This window comes from Sciurus vulgaris (assembly GCF_902686455.1).
Source record: "Sciurus vulgaris genome assembly, chromosome: 9".
Classification (NCBI taxonomy): domain Eukaryota; kingdom Metazoa; phylum Chordata; class Mammalia; order Rodentia; family Sciuridae; genus Sciurus; species Sciurus vulgaris.
Window position 1 is genome coordinate 21821157 of NC_136469.1, and position 13934 is coordinate 21835090.

The window sequence follows — 13934 nt, forward strand, 5'->3', positions numbered from 1 at the left end:
CTTAAAAAGGAGTTTTCAAGAAAGCTTGACAATAAACAAGAGGACAAAAACTAGAAAATGAGAGGAAACTTAAACTTTTTGCACCTGCAGCTCAAGGAACATTAAACACTGCCCAATTTCTTGTCAGAGAAGCACAAACCTCCCATTAAGTCTATTTACTATTGTCCAATACACCATATCTAGCTTCCAGTAAAAATTTACAAGTCATGATAATGCTCTGGAAAAAACACAGTTCCAAGAAAGAGAGCAACTGTCAGAATGACAATCAGATAGGAAACACATATTAGATTATCAGATTGGAAATGTAAAACCATATGTAAAGGAACTTAATGGGAAAAGTAGACAGCATGTAAGAACAAATGGGTAATGTAAGCAGAAAGATGGAAATGCTAAGAATTAAAAGAAAATGTTAGAAATCAGAAACTTTGTAAAGGAAATGAAGAATGCCATTGGCAGACTCTCATTGAGTAGACCATCTTGGTTGCAAAAAGAATCAGTAAATTTTAAAAACATGGCAATAGAGATTTCCAAAGACAAAATATAAAGAAATAGAAAAAAAGAAAAAATATGAAATAAGTTCTAAAGTTATAAAATATGCATAACTGGTATTCCAATTAGTATATGGTATTCCAACTGGTATTCCAATTCTCCAAAAGGAGAACAAAGAAAAAAGTGCTGCAGGAATATTTAAAGTAATAAAGGCCAAATTTTTCCAGAATTAATGATGGATAATGAAACCATAAATTCACTAAGATTAAAGAACACTAAGCAGAATAAAATCCTCCAAAAACCTTGGCATGTCATATGCAAACAGAAGAAAACCAAAGACAAATTTTTGAAAGGAGCCAGAGAACAAAAACAATTACTTTTAAAGGAACAAGAATAATAATTATCTAATAATTATCAGAAAGCAAGCAATGTAGAAGAAAATAAGTGAAATATTTTATAGAAATAAAGAATTTCTCAAGTCAGTAAAAACAGAAGAAATTTACTTCCAGGAAACTTAACCTGACTAAATGGAAGTCTTCAAGGAGAAGGAAAATTATGTAAGTTAGAAATTCAAATCTATATATTCAAATCAATAGCATCATAAGAGGAATAAATGAAAATACAATTTTTTAATTTTCTTATTCTAAATTTATAACTATTTGTTCGATACAACATTCACAATATTTTGATCCATTATTATATATGAACCAATGAGATTAATGCTAACAATATTAAAAGGGATAGGATGAATGAACTGAGGATATCCTGTTACAAGGTACCTGAACTACCCATTAGGTAGTATAGTATTATTTGAAAATGCAATTAGATTATCTATAAATGTATGTTACAAACTCTAGGAAAGCCATCAAACTTTAAAAGACGTATAATTGATAGCTAAGAAAGGAAATAAAATGGAATCATAAATTGCTCAATTACAACCAAAGAGAAAAAGACAGATGGAATCTAAAACAACAAATAGAAAATAGTTACAGACAAAAATAAATATTACTCCAACTATATCAGTTATCACATTAAATGTGAATGGTGTAAATGTAGCAATTAAAACACCAAGACTACCAAATGGATGAAATTGGAGAATATCCTGCTAAGTGAGATAAGCCAATCTCAAAAAACCAAAGGAAGAATGATATCGCTAATAAGTGGATGATGACGACACATAATGGGGGGAGGAAGGGGTTAGTGTTAGGGTTAGAGTTAGGGTTAGGGAGGGGGGCAAGAATGAAGGAAGGAAGGACGGTATAGAGGGAAAAGAGGGGTGGGGGGAAGGGGAAAAAAACAGAATGAATCAAACAACATTACCCTATGTAAATTTATGATTACACAAATGGTATGCCTTTATGCCATGTACAAACAGAGAAACAACATGTATCCCATTTGTTTACAATAAAAAAAGAATTAAAAAAAAAATCTAAATATACTACATATAAAATCCCATTTTAGAACACATATATATTAAAAGTAAAAAAAAAAAAGATATACCATGTAAACACCAATAAAAATAAATCTATAGTAGCTATGTTACAAAGCTATATAGACAAAGAAGGAAAAAAATTCATAATAAAAATACGCATTACATCATGACAAAGGGGTTAAAATTTCCCAGAGGACATAACAACTCCTTAAATGTGTATGCAACTGACACCAGACCTCCAGCAATATATGAAGAAAAAATTGATAGAACTGCAAGGAGAAATAGAACAATCCACTACCACAGCTGCATACTTCAACATGCCTTCTAAAGTAATCAATAGAGCTAGCAGGTAGAACATCACTAAGGAAATGTTTGAACTATATAGCACAATCTACTTAATCTTATTGACATTTATAGACTCCTTTGTCTCAAACAGCAGAATATATGTACTTCTCAACTTTGCAGTGTCATAACACTTACTTGAACAAATTCTTAAAAATAGAAATCATACAATGTTCTCAGATGAAAATGAAATTACACTGGAAATCAACAAATGTAATTTTTAAAATTCCAAAATATACAGATATTAAAAAACACATTTCTAAATTATACACTGGATCAGGAAAGAAATCTTAGGAGAAATAATAAACATTTTAAAATGAAAATGAAAATATGATCAAAATTCGTAGGATACACAGTTAGCTATACCTAGAGAGAAATTTCTAGTATCAAAGGCATCATCAAAGGCATCCATTGGAAAACAAAAAAAAAGATAAAAGAAACATCTAAAAATCAATAATCTAAGCATATGTAAACAAACTAGCATACTCATTCAAAATAATGTTATTTGGTAATAAAAGGAAAGGAGGTCTCAGGTCATGATCAGACACACAGGTGCATATTGATGAATATGATTCCAATCATATGATATTCTAGAAAAGGAAAAACTATAGAGATATTTAAAAGATCAGTGATCACCTGGGGTTAAGAAGGGGACAAGGAGGGAAGAGCAAGTCAAGTATAGAGAATTTGGCGGGGGAAGAGTGATTAAACTATTCTGTATGATACAGTAGGGTAAAATTCTGACATTATGAATTTTCGAAACCCGTATAAAATATAGCACCAAGAATAAAGGTAATTTATGCAGATTTTTAAATTAATTACCATGGAGGTTAGGGTATCCAAGGAAGTAATGTAGACTGTGATGAGAGAATCTAAGTGTATTACAATCTGAAACTCTCCAAAAGGGGCGGGGGAAGGGGTGCTGGTATAAGTGACTTTGAACCTGAATAGAGACTGTGAGACTAAAGGCAAAAGACACTGTGTGTAAGCACCGCACTCTGACTGATGAAGAATTAGAGACCTCCCAAGAGAAGGAGTGAACAATCCTGACACAGCGGTCCAAATATAGTGGAAATGAACAGTTAAGGAAATGGGTAGTAATTGGTGGGAGTCAGCCAGGATTCTCACTGTCGTGTTGGGAAAGAGGAAAAGAATCACCTGACAGATTCCAGTGGTAAAGGATTTGAGCCATCAGTAAAAAGTCTTGTTAGCTTAATATAAAAAGCTTGCGTGTAGAAGTGATGTGCACTTGAGTGTTTGTGCATTCATACTTCTGGGTTAGTATATACACATATTTCTTTCTCTGTCAACTATGAGGGTCTAACAAGGAAAAAATAGTAAAAGAAAACAAACACATCTAACACCCACTTTCACATCCTTATCCAATAAAAGGAACTCTTTGGAGAAACGGCAGGTTCTAAGGATGGGGCACGAAGCACACAAGATTACCCCAGAGCACTTTATAGAGGCAGAAAGTAAGAAAGTGTTCACAAAAAACTCTGAATTGAGGGCAGTACACCAAAGGGGCAGAGGAGCCAAGTTAGGGAGCTCCCTTTAGCCAAAACTGGAGCAATTAAAGCAAAAAATAAAATAGGATTGAAATATAACCCAGAGAATTAAATAAGAAGTCATGAGTATATACTGATGTGAATTAATTCTCAATGCTAAATAGGGAATAAAGAGAGATTCTAAATAATTTATGTAGATACTCCCCTGTGAAGAGGTAAAGCATAACTCCCTACGCCTTAAGTATGAACCGAACACAGTGACTTCCTTCCACAGAAACAGAATGAAAATGATGAGAGAACTGTACCCGAACAAGCCTGGCAAACTGCGCTTTAGCGGGGTGATCAAGGTCAACGTCAAGAGTGGTAAATCATGTGGACGGCATGTTCCCTCAACTCAAAGTGATGGACGTGTCACTTTACCTCTCCTATCATCCTCCTTCCCCCACAAAAACCATCACTCCCGTGCAATCACAAAAACACATCTGACAAATCCAAATTGAAGGACATTCTACAAAATGCCTGACCAGTAATCCTCTAAACTGTGAAGGTCATCAAAATCAAGAGGAGGCTAGAAACTGTCGCAGTCAAGAGACACCAGAGGAGACACGACTACGAAACGTAAAGTGGTAGGTAGCCCGGACGGGATTCTGGAAAAGCACAAAGACATTAAAAACTAAAGAAATCCAAATAAATGATGAGCTTAAGTTGATAATCACGTGTGTTCACTAATGACATCAAATGCTACTTACGACAGGGGAAAGTGTGTAAGGGATACAGGAAGTCTCCGTATTCTCGATTTTGCTGTAAATCTGAAAGAGTGGAAAAATAAGATCTATTAAAATGGATGCCAGGTTCAGGATGATTTAAAAAAATAATCACATTGCTACCAATTGAACGTGTCTCCCAAAAGCATATGAGGAAAACTTACTCCCCAGTGAAGTAGTCTGGGAGGTGGGACCTGATGAGAGGGGAGCAGGCCAGGAGGGCTCTGTCCTCGTGAGTGAAGTAATGCCCTTACCACAAGAGCAGTTTCCTTATCAATTATAAGGATGTGTTTGTGACACGACTTCTGGGCACCAAGCCACGCAGTTGGCCTACTGGTCCCTGCCGAGAAGCAGCAGCAAAGCAGTAGAACAGTGGCCTGGGAGGGTCCAAGCACTGGCAGCAAGCACTGCCAGTGGCCACATGGAGCCCACCAAGCAGGCACAGGAGCCAGCACCCAGGCAAGCCAAGGCCTGCAGACCTGACATCCTTCAGCAGCAGGCCTGGGCACGATTCTGAGGCTGCTGCAGAAACCGCTCCATGCAATGCTGCAGCCCCATCCAAGGACTTCAACCTTCTGCCTCCTGACCTGGTACAAGCAAATGGCAGTGGGGCAGACTGGAATAAAAGCTGGGACGCAAGATGTGACAGAGAGTGTTAGTACATTTCCAAGCCCTAAGTAGCACAAATTTGGACCAAGAGCATGAGTATGGTTCCAAAGCCTAATCAGCATAAGTTTGGACCAATAGCAGTGAATTGAGTGCCACAGAAACCCCTAGACTAGCATACTCAAGGGAGAAAACCTGCTATTGCTCCCCTCTTGCACTGCAAGGGCTCTGTTCCTGCTCCTCGATAAATCCTATTGTGCTCACTCCTCCTGGTCTGTGACTCATTCTTAGAATTCACAAGAAACCAAGAAGACCTTGACAGTGAGCTGCTGGGACGAATTGGGGGGGGGCGTCTGCTGCCACACTGGAGGGCACAGCCAACATGAAGAGCTGCCCCACGTCTGCTGCAGAGGCCTGTACTTGTGCAGACCCGCCTGCCAGCAGAAGCAGAGCATGGGGTTTCCTCTCCACACTCCGGTTTCATCTGCACATGTTCTCTTGCTTCTCTCTCTCTCTCTCTCTCTCTCTCTCTCTCTCTCTCTCTCTCTCTCTCTCTCTTACCTTTGCACATGCTATCATAAGATGATACAGCAGCAAGGCCCTCAGCAGATGCTGGCACTTGATATTTAACATACCACCCTCCAAAAGTATGGGAATAAATTCCTTTCATTTTAAATTACCCAGTCTTGGATCTTCTGTTAAAGCAACACAAAACACACCAAGACACCTATATTCTGGGTTCCAGTTCTATTCATATTACCAATTTATTTTGTGACATTGAGTAACCAGTTGTCCCTCATTTACAAAACAGTCATGGAAATTATAAGAGTCAATCACAAATCTACATCCAAAATCTATTTAGTTAAAATACTACACTGATCCTTAAAGGGTTAAAAAATTCCCAAAGAAGTTGCAACTTCCCTGCCCCCATCCCCCCTCCCAAAAAATAAACTATCAATCTGGGGAAGTACACACACTCAGAAACAACTAGTAATTTATAATGAATACTACGTAAATATAATTCCTATACAAATTCAGAGAAAATGGTCAAGACTTGAACCAGAAAATGTGTTGTAGGGAAACTAATGCAAGAGTTAGAGAGGCAGAAGGAAGAGGGGGCAGGAATGAGCCTAGTGCAGACAGGAGAGCGATTCAGACCCAGTGGGGAAGTCCCAGGAGTGCAATGGGGACAAATGCAGCGTTTTTAACTGTGTAGAGTCATAAGCAATGCAGACATCACCCCTCCTTGCAAAGTTCCAAACATGATGACCCTCACAATTATAACATTCCAGCCAATAAACACTTGGGAAATTTAAAGCAAACATCAATTTTAAGAGAAAGCAAATATTAATAACTTTAATAATGCATCTTTATCCCAAGGACCTCAAGATATTTCTCAAATGTACTTTCACTTAACTTCATAATTCCCAATAGTAAAAGCATGACCTAAAAATGCCTATGTAAAAGAAGATGGGCTTTTAAAGACAGATTTGAGTCTAAAATCTAAGTTTTCAAAGGCTGACAGAAGAGAGGGTTTCTCTTCATTCTGCAGCATCTTTTACTAGGTAACAATGAACATTCATTAAAGTTTAGAGGAACTGAAAATTTCCAACATATATTTTCTTTTTTTTTAATTTGTTCTAATTAGTTATACATGACAGGAGAATGCATTCATGCATTTCAATAAATCATACATAAATGGAGTATAATTTCTCTTTTTTCTGATTGCACATATTGTAGGATCACATCAGTCATGCAGTCATACATATACATGAGGTAATAATGTCTGTTTCACCCTACCATCCTTCCTACCCCCATACCCTTCCCCTCTACCTAATCTAAAGTAACTCTAACTCTATTCTTCCTACCCATCCCCCATTGTGAATTAGCATCCTCATCCTTGTATTAGAGAAAACATTCGGACTTTGGATTTTGGGTTTCTTTTTTTTTTTTTATTGTAAACAAATGGGATACATTTTCTTTCTCTGTTTGTACATGGAGCCAAGGCATACCATTTGTGTAATCCCAAATTAACACAGGGTAATGTTATTTGATTCATTCTGTTATTTTTTTCCTTCCCCCCACCCCTCCCACCCCTCTTTTCCCTCTATACAGTCCTTCCTTCCTCCATTCTTGCCCCCCTCCTTAACCCTAACCCTAAACCTAACCCTAACGCTAACCCCTCCCAACCCCCATTATATGTCATCATCCGCTTATCAGCGAGATCATTCATCCTTTGGTTTTTTGAGATTGACTTATCTCACTTAGCATGATATTCTCCAATTTCATCCATTTGCCTGCAAATGCCATAATTTTATCATTCTTTATTGCAGAGTAATATTCCATTGTATATATATGCCACAGTTTCTTATATTAGCAGTGCCCAAATCAGATACTATGCAATCCTAGACCAAATAGCCCCTATGGGGACAATAGCAAAATTGTCTTAATAAACAAAATGTGTTCAAATGTTATCTTCGGTAAAACAAACACGTTTACAATAATGTCTGCAGTTTCTAATGGAGGACAAAGAGGATGCAGAGGGATGGGGATGAAGAATATGGCTATTAATGGGATAATAAAAGAATATACAGAAGTTCTAGAAAATAGAAAGCGTGAGGGTGTAATCAAAAGAAATCAGATGTTAGCAAGTAAATAAGGGAGAAAGCGACTCTGAGGGAACAGGTAAACAAAAGGAAAAGAAAGCAAGAAACGTAAAGAAATAAAAACAAAATTTTTTTTAAAAGGAGAAAAAAGAAAATCTACTGTATAACAGTCATAGACTAATGAAACCTCCCAGTGTTCAGTAGCCTGATGTATGAGAGGTACCTGACAATGGGCTTCAAGCCTCCAGCAGGCGTCTCAGGATGGGATTTGCCCCACTCAAAGATCGAAGCTATGGCTTCCAGGATCATCCAACATGGCTGCTCTGGCTTCCAAATGTGTTGGCAAATGGGGAGCTGCAGCTCAGGGGTGGACGTGGTCAGCTGGAGGTCCTGGAGACAGGATGCAGTTGGTCCGGCAGTGGTCCTGGAGGTCAGGTGTGTTTGGTGTGGTTGTGGGATCCAGGAGGCCGGGTGCAATCAGTTGGTCTGGGTTCCCGGTGATAGGGCGCCGTCAGTTGGTCTGGGGGTCCTGGAGGCAGGGAGCAATCAGTTGATGTGAGGGTCCCAGAGGCAGGGAGTGATCTGTCGGGCTGAGGGATCCTGGAGACGGGACTCAGTCAGTCCGGCCAGGGGTCCTACAGGGCCTGGCTATTGTCTCAAAATGGCGGCAGCCACGTGTAATCAAACCTGCAGGTACTGTGACAGAGAACTTCCAGGTGACAGCAGGCAGCTGGTTCTCCACTGGCGGTCTGCAGTCAGTCTGCTGGCAGCTGTCAGACGATCGGGAGGTGAACCTCGAGCATTGCGTGATGGATAGGAGTAAGGCAGGCGATGGACAAGCGAGAGGCAGGCAAATGGCAGATGATAGACGCCTGACAGTGAGCAATCTGCTCTCAAAAAAGGCATCGATATGCTGGCAGACTGAAGGTCATCACAGCAGACAAATGGGGTAAACACCAGGGGATCGATAAGCAGCAAAAACTGCCTCACCGAGAAACAGATATCCTCTGCTCGAATCCGGCATTGCGGATCGACAAGGAACGCAGCCTCCCTCTAGTCTGCCATCTTGGATCTATGCCACAGTTTCTTTATCCATTCATCAATTGAAGGGCATCTAGGTTGGTTCCACAATCTGGCTATGGTGAATTGAGCAGCAATGAACATTTCATGTGGCTGTATCTCTGTAGTATGCTGATTTTAAGGCCTTTGGGTATAGGCCAAGGAGTGGGATAGCTGGGTCAAATGGTGGTTCCATTCCAAGCTTTCTGAGGAATCTCCATACTGCTTTCCAGAGTGGCTGCACTAATTTGCAACCCCACCAGCAATGTATGAGTGTACCTTTTTCCCCACATCCTCGCCAACACCTATTGTTGCTTGTGTTCTTGATAATCGCCATTCTAATTGGGGTGAGATGAAATCTTAGGGTAGTTTTGATTTGCATTTCTCTTATTACTAGAGATGTTGAACATTTTTTCATATATCTGTTGATTGCTTGTACATCTTCTTCTATGAAGTGTCTGTTCATTTCCTTAGCCCATTTGTTGATTGGGTTATTTGTATTCTTGGCGTAGAGTTTTTTGAGTTCTTTATATATTCTGGAAATTAGTACTCTACTGAAGTATGAGTGGCAAAGATTTTCTCCCACTCTGTAGGCTCTCTCTTCACATTACTGATAGTTTCCTTTGCTGAGAGAAAGCTTTTTAATTTGAATTTATTCCAGTTGTTGATTCTTGCTTTTATTTCTTATGCTATGGGAGTCCTGTTAAGGAAGTCTGATCCTAAGTCAACAAGGTGAAGATTTGGACCTACTTTTTCTTCTATAAGATGCAGGGTCTCTGGTCTGATTCCGAGGTCCTTGATCCATTTTGAGTTGAGTTTTGTGCAGGGTGAGAGATAGGGGTTTAATTTCATTCTGTTGTATATGGTTTTCCAGTTTTCCCAGCACCATTTGTTGAAGAGGCTATCTTTTCTCCATTACATATTTTTGGCCCCTTTGTCTAGTATGAGAAAATTGTATTTATTTGGGTGTGTCCATGTCCTCTATTCTGTACCATTGATCTACCTGTCTATTTTGGTACCAATACCATGCCGTTTTTGTTACTATTGCTTTGTAATAGAGTTGAAGATCTGGTATTACGATACCCCCTGCTTCGCTCTTTCTACTGAGGATTGCTTTAGCTATTCTGGGTTTTCTTATTCTTCCAGATGAATTTCATAATTGCTTGCTCTATTTCTGTAAGGTACATCATTGAGATTTTAATTGGAACTGCATTGAATCTGTATAGCACTTTTGGTAGTATGGCCATTTTGACAATATTAGTTCTGACTATCCAAGAACATGGGAGATCTATCCATCTTCTAAGGTTTTCTTTAATTTCGTTCTTTAGTGTTCTGTAGTTCTCATTGTAGAGGTCTTTCACCTCTTTTGTTAGGTTGATTCACAAGTATTTTATTTTTTTCGAGGCTATTGTGAATGGGGTAGTTTTCCTACCTTCTCTATCTTAAGATTCATCACTTACATATAAAAATGCATTGGGTTTACGAGCATTGATCTTGTAACCTGCTAATTTACTGAATTCACTTATGAGTTCTAAAAGTTTTCTGGTGGAATTTCCGGGTTCCTCTAAATATATAATCATGTCATCAGTGAACAGGTATACTTTGAATTCTTCGTTTCCAATTCATATCCCTTTAATTCCTTTGGTTTGTCTAATTGCTCTGGCTAGAGTTTCAAGGAAAGTGGTGAAAGAGGGCATCCCTGCCTTGTTCCAGTTTTTAGGGGGAATGCTTTCAGTTCTTCACCATTTAGAATGATATTGGCCATGGGCTTAGCATAGATGGCCTTTACAATGTTCAGGAATGTTCCCACTACCCCAAATTTTTCTAGTGTTTTGAACATGAAGGGATGCTGTATTTTATCAAATGCTTTTTCTTCATCTATTGAAATAATCATGTGATTCTTAACTTTTAGTCTGTTGATATGGTGAATGACATTTATTGATTTCCGGATGTTGAACCAACCTTGCATCCCTGGGATAAAACCCACTTGATCGTGGTGCACTATCTTTTTAATATATTTTTGTATGCGATTTGCTAAAATTTTGTTGAGAATTTTTGCGTCGATGTTCATTAAGAATATTGGTCTGAAATTTTCTTTCCTCGATGTGTCTCTGTCTGGTTTAGGTATCAGGGTGATATTGGCTTCATAGAATGAGTTTGGAAGGATTCCCTCCTCTTCTATTTTATGGAATACTTTGAGAAGTATTGGAATGAGCTCTTCTTTAAAGGTTTTGTAGAACTCGGCTGAGAACCCATCTGGTCCTAGACTTTTCTTTGTTGGTAGGCTTTTGATGACCTCTTCTACATCATTGCTTGAAATTGATTTATTTAAGTTGTGTATGTCCTCCTCGTTCAGTTTAGGCAATTCATATGTCTCTAGAAACTTGTTGATGTCTACGAGGTTTTCTGTTTTGTTGGAACATAGATTTTCAAAATAGCTTCTAATTATGTTTTGTATTTCACTCGTGTCTGTTGTGATATTTCCTTGTTCATTCCGAATTTTAGTGATTTGGGTTTTCTCTCGTCTTCTCTTTGTTAGTGTGGCTAAAGGTTTATCAATTTTGTTTATTTTTTCGAAGAACCAACTATTTATTTTGTTAATTTTTCTGATTGTTTCTTTTGTTTCAATCTCGTTGATTTCGGCTCTGATTTTAACTATTTCCTGTTTCTACTACTTTTGGTGTTGGTCTGCTCTTCTTTTTTAGGGCTTTGAGCTGTAGTGTTAAGTCGTTTATTTGTTGATTTTTACTTCTTTTTTTGAATGCACTTCATGAAATAAATCTTCCTCTAAGTACTGCCTCCATAGTGTCCCAGAGATTTTGATATGATGTGTCTTTGTTCTCGTTTACTTCTAAGAATTTTTTTATTTCCCTCCTGATGTCTTCTGTTATCCAGTCATCATATAATAGCATATTATTTAATCTCCAGGTATTGGAGAAGTTTCTGTTTTTTATTCTGTCATTTATTTCTAATTTCAATCCATTATGATCTGATAGAATACAAGGTAGTATCTCTATATTCTTGTATTTGCTAACAGTAGCTGTGTGGCATAAAATATGGTCTATTTTAGAGAAGGATCCACGTGCTGCTGAGAAGAAAGTGTATTCGTTCATTGTTGAATGATATATTCTATATATGTCCGTTAAGTCTAAATTGTTGATTGTGTTATTGAGATCTGTGGTTTCTTTATTCAATTTTTGTTTGGAAGATCTATTCAGTGGTGAGAGAGGTGTGTTAAAATCGCCTATGGATTTTGGGTTTTTCTTATTTCACTTAGCATGATATTCTACAACTCCATCCATTTACCAAGAAATGCCATAATTTCATTCTTCTTTAAACCTGAGTAAAATTCCATTGTGTGTATGTATGTGTGTGTGTGTGTGTGTGTGTGTGTGTGTGTGTGTATATATATATATATATATCACATTTTCTTTATGCATTCCTCTTCAACAGATATATTTTCAAACCAGGAGGTTTGTATAGGGAGAAGAAACACACACAGGGCAAAAACTGATATGATTAATCATTAATCTGATAGAATATTAATCTCTAATTTTCACATTTTATTTATATAAGTAACTTTCTAAATGATGAAAAATAGCATATTATTTGAGATTGAGATCCTAATTATTTTCTTAGGTCAAAACCAAACCACATTCCAGACGTGTACCTTTTTTTTTTTCCTTTAAAACCTTGAAATGGGAGAATTTAGCCCAATATCCTAAGTTGGCTCACCTGTTAATGAGCCACTTCCTCCCACCAGAATCTCTAACACCAGAAACAAACTCTATCATAATTTGTTCAAAACCTGCCTACATTTAAGAATGTTCTGCTTTAAAGAACAATAATGAAAATACCTAAATTTTGCATGTAACTTCCCTCTTTTCCAGGTGATTTTCCATACAGATTCTTTTGACTTCGGACCTCACAGCTTGGTAAAACAGACCATGATTTTATACAAAGGAAATACAGGATTGGGATACAGATATGATCTGTCTGAGAAGAGATGCCTAAGAAAGGGCATGACCTGTTGGTTATATCACCAAAGCCTAATTTCAAAGCATCAAAAACTTCATTTCAGAAATTCACTTCTGTATAGAGAAAGCCTGCTAAATAGCACTATTCTCTAAAGACCTTTGTTTCATTTCATTTGATTTCAGCAATTCAGCAAGTGTACTATTCAGTGGGCAATTTGCCAGGAGAAGAAAACAGTTCCATTTTAGAGGGGCAGAAATTAAAATAGCAGCAATTAAAATGGAAGTCTGTCTATGGCTTTAACACACTGTCCACCGCTTGGACCTCAGGTTGAATTTCATAAGACATGAGTGCAGGGAACAGCCAGCAGGGGGCACACCTGTTGGGTAGGGATAGAAATGAAGAAGCCTGTGAGTGGTCTCTCTGCTTCAAGGTTTCAGGCCAGCCTATACCACGCCCCACAAATAACATGGCTCTTGACTCTTCTTGATACTGATCTCTATTTCAGTGACTATTTCAACCCATTATCCTCCTACAAAAGATGTCTCTAGTAACTCAGCTCCCTGTACAACATCCCCAAGGATCAAAAACAGTCTTCTTTTCGTTGTCCTTTTCATCAATAATTATTTCCGGAGTTACAACTCTCAGGTAAAGTCTGGGCTCTGAACCTCAGGCTCTGCTGCTTTCCCACCTATGGCTGCTATTTAAAACCAGTCATTACCAACTGATCCTTGCAAACACTGATTTCCCACCGAGCTGTTGTCATCTAGATTTGACTGCCTACAGCACACTTCCAGCAACACTGGCAACCAGGTATGATTGACAGGAAACTCTGAATGTCAAATGGCAGTGGCCAAGAGAGAATTGCCTAAAGGTGACTTTGAATTTTTAAATTTTAGGAGTAAATAGCCCCAGAGTGCCTCATAGTTAATCCTACTGTTTGTATTTTCCTTTCTAAAAAATAAAATTTTATTTATTCATTTTTTTTTAAATCCCTCTAACTGGAAAAAAAATAATACATACAAAGTTGAGAGAACTTTGGGGGGAAAAAACAAAAATTCAAGAATCCTTATATTTCTCAATTTCTCAATGAATATTAATAGAGATCACACTGCAATAGTTTGTTTTGCTAAGTTCATTTAGTATTTTTATC

The 13934-nt window shown here is 37.8% G+C and overlaps 1 protein-coding gene across 5 annotated transcripts in view; it reads right to left on the reverse strand.

Moving 5' to 3' along the window:
* The window catches only part of INPP4B (inositol polyphosphate-4-phosphatase type II B), a 781666-nt gene that overhangs the window by 690761 nt on the left and 76971 nt on the right, over window positions 1-13934 (reverse strand). For 4 of the 5 annotated variants that reach the window (XM_079154820.1, XM_079154821.1, XM_079154816.1 and 1 more), the window contains exon 2: window positions 4521-4580. The exons of the other annotated variant lie outside the window; for it this stretch is intronic. The gene's annotated coding sequence lies outside the window, so the exon portion shown is untranslated. The remainder of the gene's footprint in view (window positions 1-4520; window positions 4581-13934) is intronic. 5 annotated transcript variants of the gene reach the window in all.